Source organism: Sitophilus oryzae, unplaced genomic scaffold, assembly GCF_002938485.1.
Source record: "Sitophilus oryzae breed Bouriz unplaced genomic scaffold, Soryzae_2.0 scaffold_494_pilon_pilon, whole genome shotgun sequence".
Lineage (NCBI taxonomy): Eukaryota > Metazoa > Arthropoda > Insecta > Coleoptera > Curculionidae > Sitophilus > Sitophilus oryzae.
The window spans coordinates 3,330,629-3,343,989 of NW_022147078.1; the positions used below are offsets into that span (position 1 = coordinate 3,330,629).

Here is a 13,361-nt window from a genome sequence, read left to right on the forward strand (position 1 = left end):
TGTCCTCGTTTGTTCTTTACAGCTGTTCAAATATCGTAATATCTATGATCCTGATAAAAACAAGAAACGATTCATTAAGCTGAGAACGCCAAGGACGCAGTAAAGGCGAAAACCAAGTGGAAAACATCGGAATTGCATTTTCCTTTCGTTTTTCTATGCCGCTTCGAGGTATTTTGCAAAATTTATGTATATTACGCGATATTTAAGATATATCGTAGATTGAGCGAACTCACGTGGTGGTGTAGTAACGGTGATGAAATTTCTTCATAATCATAAATTGCCAGTGGGTATTCTAAAGCCACTTATTGGGACTATATAAGTGAATTTTGTACCGGGTGGCCTAAAAATGTTAAAAATCTACACAGGGTGCTTTAAAAAACATGTGCCATCTCCCGTGGGGAGATTCTTCACGTAAAAATAAGATTTATTTTCCATATCATCATAGGTCCAATTCTGCTTTGTTTCATAGATACAGGGTGTTAAAATCTTAATAAACTTTCGATTTGTTATAATTTTCTTCCAAGTACTTTTAGTGATTCGAATAAAATTTTGAAGGTAAAAGTTACTATAAGTGCTACATATCATCAGGGACGTGCAGATGGGTTATAAATAAATAAATAAATAAATAACGTCTTTATTTTTTACTCGGCGAAATTCAGCAGAGCTGTTAAGTTAACCGAGCATATAAAAAAAGTAAATAATATAATACATTCTTAAAAAATAACATTCAAAGAAAAAAGAATTAGTAAGAAAAATGAAAATTAACAATATACTTTAGATAAAGAAAAATCAACAACTTAATAAGCTAAAGCAAAAACAGCAAAAAATGAAAATTGTTCCGTAAAGGATACAAAAATTAATAAATCAAATTATTGTGTAATTCTATATCCGCTCAACATATAAGTTTTTAATTTTGTTTTGAAAGTGAACGTCTTTAAATCAAGGGAGTATAGATTCAAGTTGGAATTGTACATCTTGGTTGCTAGGTAGGAGAAAGAACGCTGATATAGCGCCGTGCGATGTTTGGGAATTTCCATATTATTACACTGCCTTATAGCATAGTTAGAGTATCGAAATTTAAGTTTATTAGTTAAATACTCAGGAAAACCATTCCACAAAATTTTGTGTAAAAAACATGCAAAATGTAACTTTTGTCTGTCTTCAATATTTAGCCAATTCAACATATCTAGTTTATATGTAACATGGTATCTCGATCTTAATCCGTATATTAAGCGAATACATGAATTCTGTACTTTCTGTAACTGTCTCTTAGATTTTTGATCGAGACAAGGCCCGTAAACAAAATTACAATAATTGGACTGTGATAATACAAGAGCCTCACATAATTGCTTTTTAATTTATAGTTTAGAAAATCTTTGTTTTTGTATAGGTTTCTTAAGGAGATGAACGATGCCCTGACCACTTTACTCACTTGAGATCTAAACCTCAACTGCGAGTCAAATATAAGTCCTAAATATTTTGATTCCCTTTCTACGGAGATAATCGAATCAGACATTTTTATTTTCATGTTCTGGGCCGCCCAGTTATTATTTCACTATTTGTATCACTGCACTATTTGTCAAATAAAAACATGTACGCCACTGACTTTTTTCTTTTGGTATCAAAATTGTGTAGGCCATTTAATGCCAACTAAAAGCTATCTCTTGATATTTTGTCGAATTCGGCCTCGTTGATGAGATAAACGCAATTTTATTAATCGCAATTAATAAAAGTAAAATAAAATTAATAAATTATATATTTTTCCTAATTTATTATTAAATATTATTACTATTAGTTATTATTACTATTAGTCCAACCCCCAGCAATTTCAAATAAAAAAAATAATGGTATTTAAGATAATTACAAAAAACCTAATTTTAAAATGTTTTAACCTCCTGTAACTCTAAAATTATGCATGTCCATACCCATGTTTATAGGAACTTTTTTTTATATTTTTTGATGACGAATTAACGAGTACTTATCTAAAACTTTTGCAAGTTAATTATATTATTTTTTTAAAGGTTGCTATTAGACTTATTGGATCAAAACCAATTAGTAAAATTGCGTTTATCTCATCAAGGAGGCCGAAATTGACAAAATATCAAGACAAATTTTAATCGGCATTAAACTGCCAACACTATAAAAAAAATCAGTGGTGTACATACTTTTTTTTTAGAAAAATATTCCAGTGATAACCCATATGCGTGTCACTGGTGAATATGTCAACACTTTTAGCATATACTTATGTAGCTCTTTAAGTAATCTTTACCCTGAAAATTTCATTCGAAACGCTAACTTTAGTACTTGAAAGAATATCATAATAAATCGAAAAAATATTAAGATTTTAACACCCTGTAGCTAGGAAACAAAGTACAATCAGACCTATGTTAATATAAAAAATAAATCTTATTTTTACGAGAGGAATCTCCTTACGAGAGATGGCACGTGTTTTTTGAAACACCCTGTAGAGATACATGTAGAGCTAGAGGACTTATACTATATAAAAATTCTCTTTACCTGGGTGGCGCCATTCTTGGTCTAATTGTTCTGTGGAAGGAAACACAATGCATAGTTAATGAGATGCCAAGTGTTAACGCTTCAAAGCACCTTTAGCGAAGTGATGTAGGAAACTGTAAAATAATCTGTCTCGAAGTAATTAGAATATAGGGGAATGCAGGGCAAAGTGCCAAGCCCGCTGGAATGTCATAAAATTTTATAGTATCTTATGGAATCTTAATAAAATTATTTGTTGTGATTCATTCTTGTTTTCTTTTAAGGTAACAGAACACCGAAAGTTCTATAATAAAATACAGTTGTTTATTTCTATTGTTCTAATAATATACTCGTTCTAATAATAAGATTTTATAATATATTGTAAGATTATACCGTATGATCGAAAAAAAATGGCGTCCAGCTGGCTTGGAATTGACGATCGATGACATTTCCAATATAATTTTACATATAAAATGACAGCGATCTTCATTTCATAGCCATCGCTGACACCGTTTTTATTCGATCATACGGTACCTTCTCTAAAACAAACAAAATAAAAATAATTGTTAATGTCTCGGCGAATTCGTCGCCGTTGACTTTTGAGGCGGATTGCGTACCTTTTGGGGAGTAGTTTTAGGGGAAAATGACTACAACCTAACCAAAACACCGTGCTCGGCCGAAAAAATGGCACTAAATGGCGGAAAAATCAGTTTTTCGGAAATATCTGCCAAAATATGCAATTTACAAAAATTTTCTTGGAATAAAAAATGAAGCTTAGGTAATTACCTACAAAAATGGTTCTTATCATTTTTTACGTATAATTAGTAGTTTTTGAGATATTCCGTCTCGAAGATCCCTGAATTTTTTCTAGTCTTAACGCTCCGGAGATAGGCTTCATAAGAGTATCATTGATTGATAAGACAAATTGTTTAATAACTTGCCTAAAATTCAATATTTTTTGATGATTCAAAGTTCATTTAAAACGTAGAATCAACAGCTATCACATTTTGCAACTTGTTTGAATTTTGTCATATTTTGTGATAATAAAAAAACCGGGCAAATATTCCTTTGCACAAATTTTTTCAGATTTTTACAAACTTATTCATATTTTCACTAATTAGCTTAATTAATAGCTTATTGTGATTTATTCTTAGAGTAACAGTTCTTCTTAGAGTCTTAAGCAACTAAGAAAGTTTGAGGTATTTGTTTAATCACATTTTAATAAAAAACAATTATTCATGAGTGGCTTTTTCTTGATCCTTTTTTGGGATTTCCGGAAAGTGTAGTAAACAAAAGAAAATTGTATAATAACTTTATAAGTAACAAACATCAATGGAGGAGTCTACAATGACAAAAGTTCAAAATTATCTGCAATATCTTGCAACTTTTTCAGAGTGTATTGTTCTACGTCACTTGATGGTCTACGGGCTGTGGAACATGACTGATAAAATTGTGTATGACATTGCTAGTGATATCTGGCACCCGCTCAAAAAAAAGGTAATTATTGGGAAAACTGGAAATCGTCCGATTCTCACCAAAATTGGTATACACCCTATTTGGAGATCGTAGATTACGAATCTGAATCTTTTTTTCTAGCGATCTCTTAAAATCGAAAAACGAAATTTTATTTCAACATCGAATTTTTCTTAATTTCTCATATTTTTAAGGTTTTCTAGCACACATTTTGTTAGGTATTCAATAAATAATGATGTTTTTGCTATTTTCTGTTACTTTTTTAACCAATTCTATGCATAATAGAGGAAAATTTGCTAAAATAAATTTGTAAACAATCTAAAAATGTTGGGTTATGTGTTTCTGGCATTTAAAGCAACGTTGCCAATGCTAAACCTAAATTTAGCGTGTTTTTTTCGCTCATTCTGGGATCACGAAAAGCAGTCGCCAGAAGAACGGCTCCTTCCCATAACTGTTATTTTACCAACGAGATCTTACTATTTATAACCACGAAGTTGCACGAAAGAGTTTTGATTGTATTGATTACAACTTCCATGAGGAGGGTGTTAATCTTTTGTTGTTATATTATATCAAAAAAAGATTAACCCCGTCCACAAGGAAGTTGAAACTAATGCTATCAAAACTCTTTCGTGCAATTTCGTGGTTATAAATAGTTTTTATATAACTTCTTTGCGGAGGGGGTTAATCTTTTTTTAATATAATATAATATAACAACAAAAGATTAACACCCTCCGCATGGAAGTTGTAACCAATGCAATCAAAACTCTGCCGCGTAACTTTGTGGATATAGGTAGGTACAGTTGAATATAGGAGACTTGGGCATAGCACCGGTCGCGTGTTATTTTATATTTCTCTGGTCTCTAGCTATACTTGTCCAGTTGTATATTTAACTATTGCCAGATCTCATAATAGGTAATTTATTTAAAATCCCTAATCACCCGAAAAAAATAGAAGATATGGCAACGTTGTAAATTTTTAAATTTCTAGATTAGGTCTATAGAATATATTTGTTTCTCCCATTACATAGGAGAGAGAAAGAAGGATATATATGAAATGTCAAACTTCTATCTGGTCTCAATTTTCTTTGTTATTTTGTTCAGAAAAGTGTTTTTCAGTAAAATTTTGGACATTTTTCTATCCTCAATCAAGTGTGGCTTTTAGATAAACTATAATATAATGGAAATATAGTGAAATTATTACTTTATAGGGCCGAAATAAAAAAAATTCGATGTTGAAATATTTTTTCGTTTTTCTGAAAAACGGTAAGAAAAAAAGATTCGTAATCTACGACCTCAAAATAGGGTGTATACCAATTTTGGTAAAAATCGGACGATTTCCAGTTTTCCCAATAATTACCAAAAAAACATCTATTTAACTTACTTTATTAGTTGGATGTATTATTTTACTCAGTCTTCCCCTACATGTAATTTTTAGTTCATTTTTAATGAAGGTTACCTACATTAAAACTAAAAATAAAATATAATCAGTTACAAGTTATTAATGACACAACGTTTTGAAAGTTAACATATCTATTTCTTATCTTAATTACTCATTACTTATCACAGGAGAATTTTTTAAATCGGGGACCCGTTGAATAAAGAATATACCTTATGCGGCAACGTATTTCAAGGACGAGGTGGCCGAGTGGTTAAGGCGTTGGACTGCTAATCCAATGGGCTCTGCCCGCGTGGGTTCGAATCCCATCCTCGTCGTCACTTTTTTATTTTATTTTTTACTTATAATTAATTACAAAAGTTGACTATTATATCCCACAAATCCATTTTAAGAATATACGGCTTTCAGATTTTTGTCTGCTATAAAAATAAGTAAAAGTTTAAAAAAATCTACAAAAACATTTGGTCACCCATACAATTATGACCATGCATACATTAGTTTTGCTTAACCTCAATGATTAATTTGTACTTTAAATAAATCATATATTTCTATAATTTAATTACAAATGTATAGTTTTCAGATTTTTTCCTATACTTGTAGTATAAGATGGTGTTACTTGCCAAATATCATAGATCTAGGTCAATGGAAAATTACCTATAATTTTTGCGAGAATTTTTGATTCCCTTGAGAGTGTGAAAATATACGTTTCTTTGCGGCATAGCCTGTGGTATCTTTTTTTACGTTAACTTAGAAGTTTGATTTTTTCACAGCTTTAAGGAACTGTAGACCCGAATATATGGTTTTAAATAGGGTGTATCCGCGACTTCGTTCGCGTCGAATTGATCATTTGTAATGGTGATGATAACGCAAAGCAAGAATAATTTCTATTAACATACAAACTAGATAAAATTTTCTCATATTTATGTCAGCATGAGAAAAAACAATATGGCGATATTATTATACAGGGTTGTTTACCACATACGACACGGAGTATTGTAGCTAAACGATTCGATTTTTGCAAATTGTAAGTTTTGGGTTCGTTGCAGGACTATTAGAGGTACAATTTAAAAATAATTTTACAAGATACAGAGTGTCCCAAATAAATAAAACATACCAAAGTTGTCTTTTTTTAAATGGAACACCCTGTATATTATTACATTTTTAGTTACTACGATTAAAATAAAGGTAAATTTGATTAAGGTTTATCACACTTAAATTTTACCGTTTTCGAAATATTTTCAATTTTGTGAAATTGCAGTAAAATTTTTAAGGCTTCATTTCTCCAAGGGTATCAAAGTTTTTAATACTAAATATTTGCTGAAGTTTATTTATTAATCAGTTATTGTGTTGCAATAATAAAAATAATACTACCTCATACAGAGTGTCTAAAAATTTATTTTAAATAATTTCTAATTTTAAACGGCAATAACTTTTTGTTTAATTTAAATGGAACCCCCTGTATATTTTAGGAGAATTAGATGCACAATTTAATTGTCTATTAAATTGTATTATACCATTTTTATCTATCCTTTCAAGTTTTCGTAAAAAAATGCATTTTCTTATAATTTAGACCTCATTTATCAATATACCCATGGAATATTGATAAATGATTTTAGATCATAAAATATTTTAGATGCCTTGAGAAAGATTTGCATAAAAAATCGAAACTTCAGCAAATAAATGATTTAAAAACTTCCAGAAATCATTTAATTTTGAATAAAGAAACCTATAACCAAGAAAATCACAATTGATATATTAATTAATTATACCACCATTATTTCCGCCCAAATATTAATTAATTACATACTTAATTGTGTTCGTTAATAAATTATTATAAATAAATGTGGATTTGAATCACAAATCAATATGATAATAAGTTATGAAAATGAACGTCTCTGTTGTTATAAATAAGCATTCGTGAAAAAATAAAATAAAATTAGTTAGTTTTTACCACACTGTCTAATATCCATTCAAAATTCAGTTTTTTAGTATTTGGAGCAAGTATTATTAAGTAGTGTTATTAATCAACGCAAAAACAGTCAATTAATCTAGTTTGAATACTGGAATCATATTAATTAGATTCTCTTTAACAAATATTTAAACTATTTTTTAACTATATTGACAATATTAGTATCTGTACTCTTTCAAAATAATCTAAAATGTCAATATTCCATGGGTATATTGATAAATGAGGTCTAAGTTATAAGTAAATGCATTTTATACGAAAACTTGAAGAGATGGGTAAAAAGTGGTATAATACAATTTGATAGACCATTAAATTGTGCATCGGATTCTCATAAAATATACAAGGTGTTCTATTTAAATTAAACAAGTTATTGCCGTTTAAAGCTAGAAATTATTTAAAATAAATTTTTAGACACTCTGTATGAGGTAGTATTATTTGTATTATTGCAACACAATAAATGACCAATAAATAAACTTCAGTAAATATTTAATATTAAAAACTTTGATACTCTTGGAGAAATGAAGCCTTAAAATTTTTACTGAACCTTCACAAAATTGAAAATATTTCAAAAACCGTAAGGTTTAAGTGTAACAAACCTTAATCAAATTTACCTTTATTTTAATCGTAGAAACTAAAAATGTAATAATATACAGTGTGTTCCATTTAAAAAAATACAACTTTGATATTTTTTATTTATTTGGAACACTCTGTATCTTGTAAAAATATTTTTAAATTGTACCTCTAATAGTCCTTCAACGAACCCAAAACTTACAATTTGCAGAAATCTAATCGGTTAGGTACAATACTCCGTGTCGTATGTGGTGAACAACCCTGTATAACTTGGTAATATTTGAGGGGTAGTTTCATCTCGTTGGAATTTGACTTTCGAAAAATCCGTTGGCCAAAAATAAGCTTTTTACGTCAAGCAGAATCGTGCTTAATCAATTACCCAACTTTTCGGAACACCCTGTATGATTTTTTAAAAAATTTCAAATAATGTAACAAATAAAATAAATTATGCGTGTCCAAGCGTTTTCCCGAAAGACTAATCGTTTTTTAAATAACAAATATTGTAATATTTGAGGCCGAAAGAGCCGTTTTCACCCTCTTGGAATTTGAGATTCGAAAAACCCCTCCTTATCGAATTTCTACACCCCACAGTCAATCCGTTTGCCAAAAATCAGCTTTAAACGTCAAGCAGTTCAAGCAGAATCGCGATTAGGTACTCAATGGTCATATTTTATGAAACACCCTGTATACATTTTTAGAAAATCTTAAAATATGTAAAACAACAAAATAAAATATACGTGTTTAAAAGTTTTTCCAAAAAACGGTTTTTAAATAAAAAATATTCTAATATTTGAGGGGTGGTTACACCCTCTTAGAATTCGAGTTTCGAAAAATCCTTTCTTATCGAACCTGTACAGGGTGGGTCAAATTCGACGCTTTTAAATGGAAACACCCTTTTCTATAGGAGATAGACAAAAACTAATATCGGTGTCTGGAGCTCAATTTTTGTCAAAAACATGATGGTGAAAACCGCATATCGATATCTGTTACCGTTTCGGAGTTACGGGGTGTTTTTCAAAAATATACATTTTTAACAAATCGCTGTAACTTTTTTGCTATGGAAAATTTTGTATTTTTATGAAAACATTTCTAAAGCACCTTTTTACGTAGAATTTAATGGTTTTAGTATATTTTTTTTTTAATTAATAATTTAAGAATTATCAACAGAAAATTTGCTTTTTTATATGGGACACCCTGTATATTTTTAATTTATTGAAAAGAATTTAAAATAACCTTTCCAAAAATATAACACACTTGATATTTTGCTCGATTCCTCTTCGAGATATAGAGTATATAAAAATTCGCCCGCTTTAATAAGTAGGCTTTGAACAGCACCGGCTGTAATGCAAAAAAATTCTAGATGTGAGCATCAATTAAAACGAAAATAATATTTGCTATGAGAGATGCAGAATTTTATAACAATTTAAAATATATTTAACCAACATCAACACATTCAAACTATATCTAATAACAACAAAAATAAATAGCAAACCAAGACATGAAATTTTGCTACAGCTGTTCGACATATCAACCGTCTTCTGTTATGGACAGACGGGGCAGTTTTTGAACATTTCTCGCGGAATTCATTAACTCAGTGGGGGTGAAAGATACCCTCTCATAACTGCTAAGTATTTCTAATTCTTGTTTAGATTATACGGAAGAATAAGGAACCTTTATTCTTCAGCAAATATATCCATAAGATTAGATCCATGGGCACTAAGTCAGGCGGCCTCGACGGCCAATGGCTGGGATCTTGGTTGGCTATTCAATTATTCTTTAAATTGGCTGCAAAAATTTGCTGATAACTTCAGCGTTCAGAGGCGGTGCGTCGTCTTGCTGGAAAAATATGTTTTCGAGTTCCATTAAGGGCATATCATCAATAAGAGGTCCAAAGCCTACTATAGTTAAAAGTGCGGAACTTTTAAAAATTCTATATTTCGAAGGGGATTATAACAAAATATTAAGTGTGCTATATTTTTGGAAAGGTAATTTTAAATTCTTTTCAGTTAATTTAAAATATAGAGGGTGTCCCAAATAAAAAATCAATTTGTCTGTTGATAACTCTTAAATTATTAATTTAAAAAAATATATACTTAAACCATTAAATTCTACGTAAAAAGGTGCTTTGGAAATGTTTTCATAGAAATACAAAATTTTTCATAGTAAAAAAGTTACAGTGATTTGTTAAAAATGCACATTTTTTAAAAACACCCAGTAACTCCGAAACGGTAACAGATATTGATGTGCGGTTTTCACCATCGTGTTTTCGATGAAAATTGAGCTCCAGACACCGATATTAGTTTTCGTCTATCTCCTACAGAAAAGGATGTTTCCATTTAAAAGCGTCGAATTTGACCCACCCTGTACACCCTAAAGTCAATCCGTTTTCCAAAAATCAACTTTTTACGTCAAGCGCTTTAAGCAGGATCGTGATTAATCAATGACCAGATTTTTCGAAACACTGTATACATTTTTAAAAAATCTTAAAATATGTAAAAAACAAAATAAAATATACGTGTTTAAGCGTTTTTTCGGAAACTTGACCGTTTTTTAAATAAAAAAAAATATTGTAATATTTGAGGGGTGGTTTCACCCTCTTGGAACTGGAATTTTGAAAAATCCCTTCTTATCGAACCTCTACAGTCCAGAATCAACCTGTATGCCAAAATTAAGCTTCTTACGTTGAGTGGTTTGAGCAGGATCGCGTGATTAATCAATGGTCATATTTTATGAAACACCCTGTATAAATTTTTAAAAAATCTTAAAATATGTAAAACAATAAAATAACTATGAATGTGAAGTAGGTAAAGTTTGAAGCTTAGAGAGACCATAAAAAAAAATGTGCGAAGCTTAGAGAGACAAAAAAGTAAATGGTGAAAGATAATAACAAACAAGAAGAGAATTAAAAATAAAATTAAGAAAAGGAGAGATGCTGAAAGAGAATAAAAGAGAAGTAAACGTGGGACGAAGGAAAGAAAACATGAGAAATAATATGCGAAAGAGAGTGAGAAAGAGGAATAGATAAGAAAGAGAAGAAGAAAAATAAAGACTTGCAAGATTGAAGACTAAATTATAATCCTGCAAAAACTGTAATATTTGGGCATTTCACACATAAACGTTATATTTAGATTTCATTTATTTCGGATAAATCCATTCCCCTTGAAAACATTTATTTTCGACTTCCAAACAATCACAATAAAACCATGTGTTTTTAACGTGAGTACGTTATTTTGATTAGTAATTTTTTCGACCGCTACGTGGCGTGGGTTGTATTTTGCTAATTTATTGATACGGCTAATGCAGAAAAATTGCCAAAAGGATTAAAGCGAATAAAAAAAAACGATTGGCCTAAATATGTTTTCGATATTCCGACGCCATTTTAAAAATAGAATTAGTTAACCATAGAGATTATAATACATAGAGTAAGAATCTAAAAAAGTAGAACAGTTAATTGAAGAAATAAGAAGATGCGCAACCTGATGGAAACCTATGCAAAGTCCAGAGACTAGCATGTGTTTGCATCACAGGAGCCATGAGAACCTGTCCAACAGCAGCAATGGAGGTCATTCTAGATCTAACACCACTGCACATTGTCATTGGTAGATATGCCAATGCGACAATGATTAGAATGGTCACTAACGGAATTAGTACTGGGAGAATTGTCAGATCAGGGGCTTGGAACACCCTCAAAAAGGAAATACAACTCATGCAACTCCCAGTGGACGATATGCCAAGAACTACAACTTTGACAAACATGTCAATGTAGTATTGAGCAATAAGAAGGATTGGAAGAGCGAAACGCTTGCCCAGCAGTTAAAAGACCATACCATAACTTGGTATACTGATGCTTCCAAAACCAATACGGGAACAGGGATCGGAGTGTTTGCGCCGAGAGCTAATTACTCCGAACCAATGGGCACTTACCCTAGTATCCTACAGGCAGAAATCTACGCTATCGAGAGATGCGTACAACTTATCTTAGATAGGAACTATCGGAAACAAGAAATAGCCATCTTATCTGATAGTCAAGCAGCGTTAAAGGCGATCAACTCAGTATCAATCGATTTGAAATTGGTCAAAGAATGCATAGAGAAGCTGAATAAATTAGGAAAGAAAACAAAGTCCTCCTACACTGGGTGCCTGCTCACCAAGGGATAGAAGGCAATGAAAAAGCAAATAATCTAGCTAGGAAAGGAGCGAACACTCCACTAACTGGACCAGAACCGTTCTGCTTTCCAAGTGGGAACCAACTCAAGGCGGAACTCAAGAACTTGGAAGATTCCATCCGCAACCTGGAATGGAAATCTTGTAATGGTCTAAGACACTCGAAGAAGTTTCTGAGGGCTTATGATCAAGAAAAATCACAGACCTTCCTGGGTCTGAGTAAGAACAATCTTCGGATTGTCACGGGGTTTTTAACAGGACACTGTCTCCTCAATGGACACCTCAGTAGATTGAAACTAAGAGGAAACGGCGAATGCAGATTCTGTGGGGAAGATGGGGAAACACCAGTACACCTCATCACTGAGTGCGCCGAGACGACAACCATTCGTGCCATGAATTTTGGTACGACTGATATTGGAGATGGAGAACTACCCTCTATAGAACCGTCCCAGATACTGGCTTTTGTCAAAGCCCTGGGACTGTATGATGAGTTATGATTCAAGAAAGGGGGACACAATGTAAGGTCGAAGTGGTTAACCCCCCTCCCACTCATTCTAAATTCTAATTCTAAAAACCTGATGGGAAATTTCGTGACACAAAACCTGTCCGAGATGTAGATGGCGTTACCGTCACCCTGTCCGAGAATTCCGAGATTTAGTTTAGATCTGCGCCGCTGCGCGCTGATACCGTATCGTAGTTCCGATTTCAGTTAAGTGAGTGAGTGGTTGCCGGAGACAGTGTTGCCAGAATTACTGACTAATCCGTAGATTTACAGATTTTGGATACAGTGCGTTAATAATACGGATTTTTTTACGATTTTATATCATTAAACAATTTAATTTAATACTAAGTATACGATTAAACAAAGAATGGCTTCAGCTGTATGTCATTGCCAGCTAAAGGTTTTGGACTTTTTGTCATTGCCAGCTAAAGGTTTTGGACTGGTTTGGTTTTTAAAAATGGACCTACAACTGGGGACTATGTAGTGAGCGATACGGACCGTCGTGGTATCAGAAAAATAAAGAGAAATTTCACATCTAAAGGACAGCCAACTGTTTCTTTTTCAATTCTTCAGATATCATTAAAACTAAATTTTTCACATTTTTTTAGTAGGTGTACTATGTTTATGATATTTTATCCATTTTTCAAGTATACCTACTAATTTTTCGGTAAGTTTCTTGCAAAAAGCGTGGCAGTTTTTCTTTGTTTGCCAAAAGCCGATAAAATGGACGAAATGCATCTAGAAAGTCTGCTCTTCAATCGCATATTTTTTGTATTTTTTCGTATAATATGATGTATT

General features: G+C 31.7%; 1 protein-coding gene and 1 non-coding gene across 2 annotated transcripts in view; both read left to right on the top strand.

Annotated features, from left to right (window-relative positions):
• LOC115886539 (carboxyl-terminal PDZ ligand of neuronal nitric oxide synthase protein) overlaps positions 1-13,361 on the top strand; it is a 183,849-nt gene that overhangs the window by 85,845 nt on the left and 84,643 nt on the right. The gene's annotated exons all lie outside the window — the stretch shown is intronic.
• On the top strand, positions 5,597-5,678 carry Trnas-gcu. The gene has a single exon. It is a non-coding gene; the product is annotated as a tRNA-Ser (tRNA).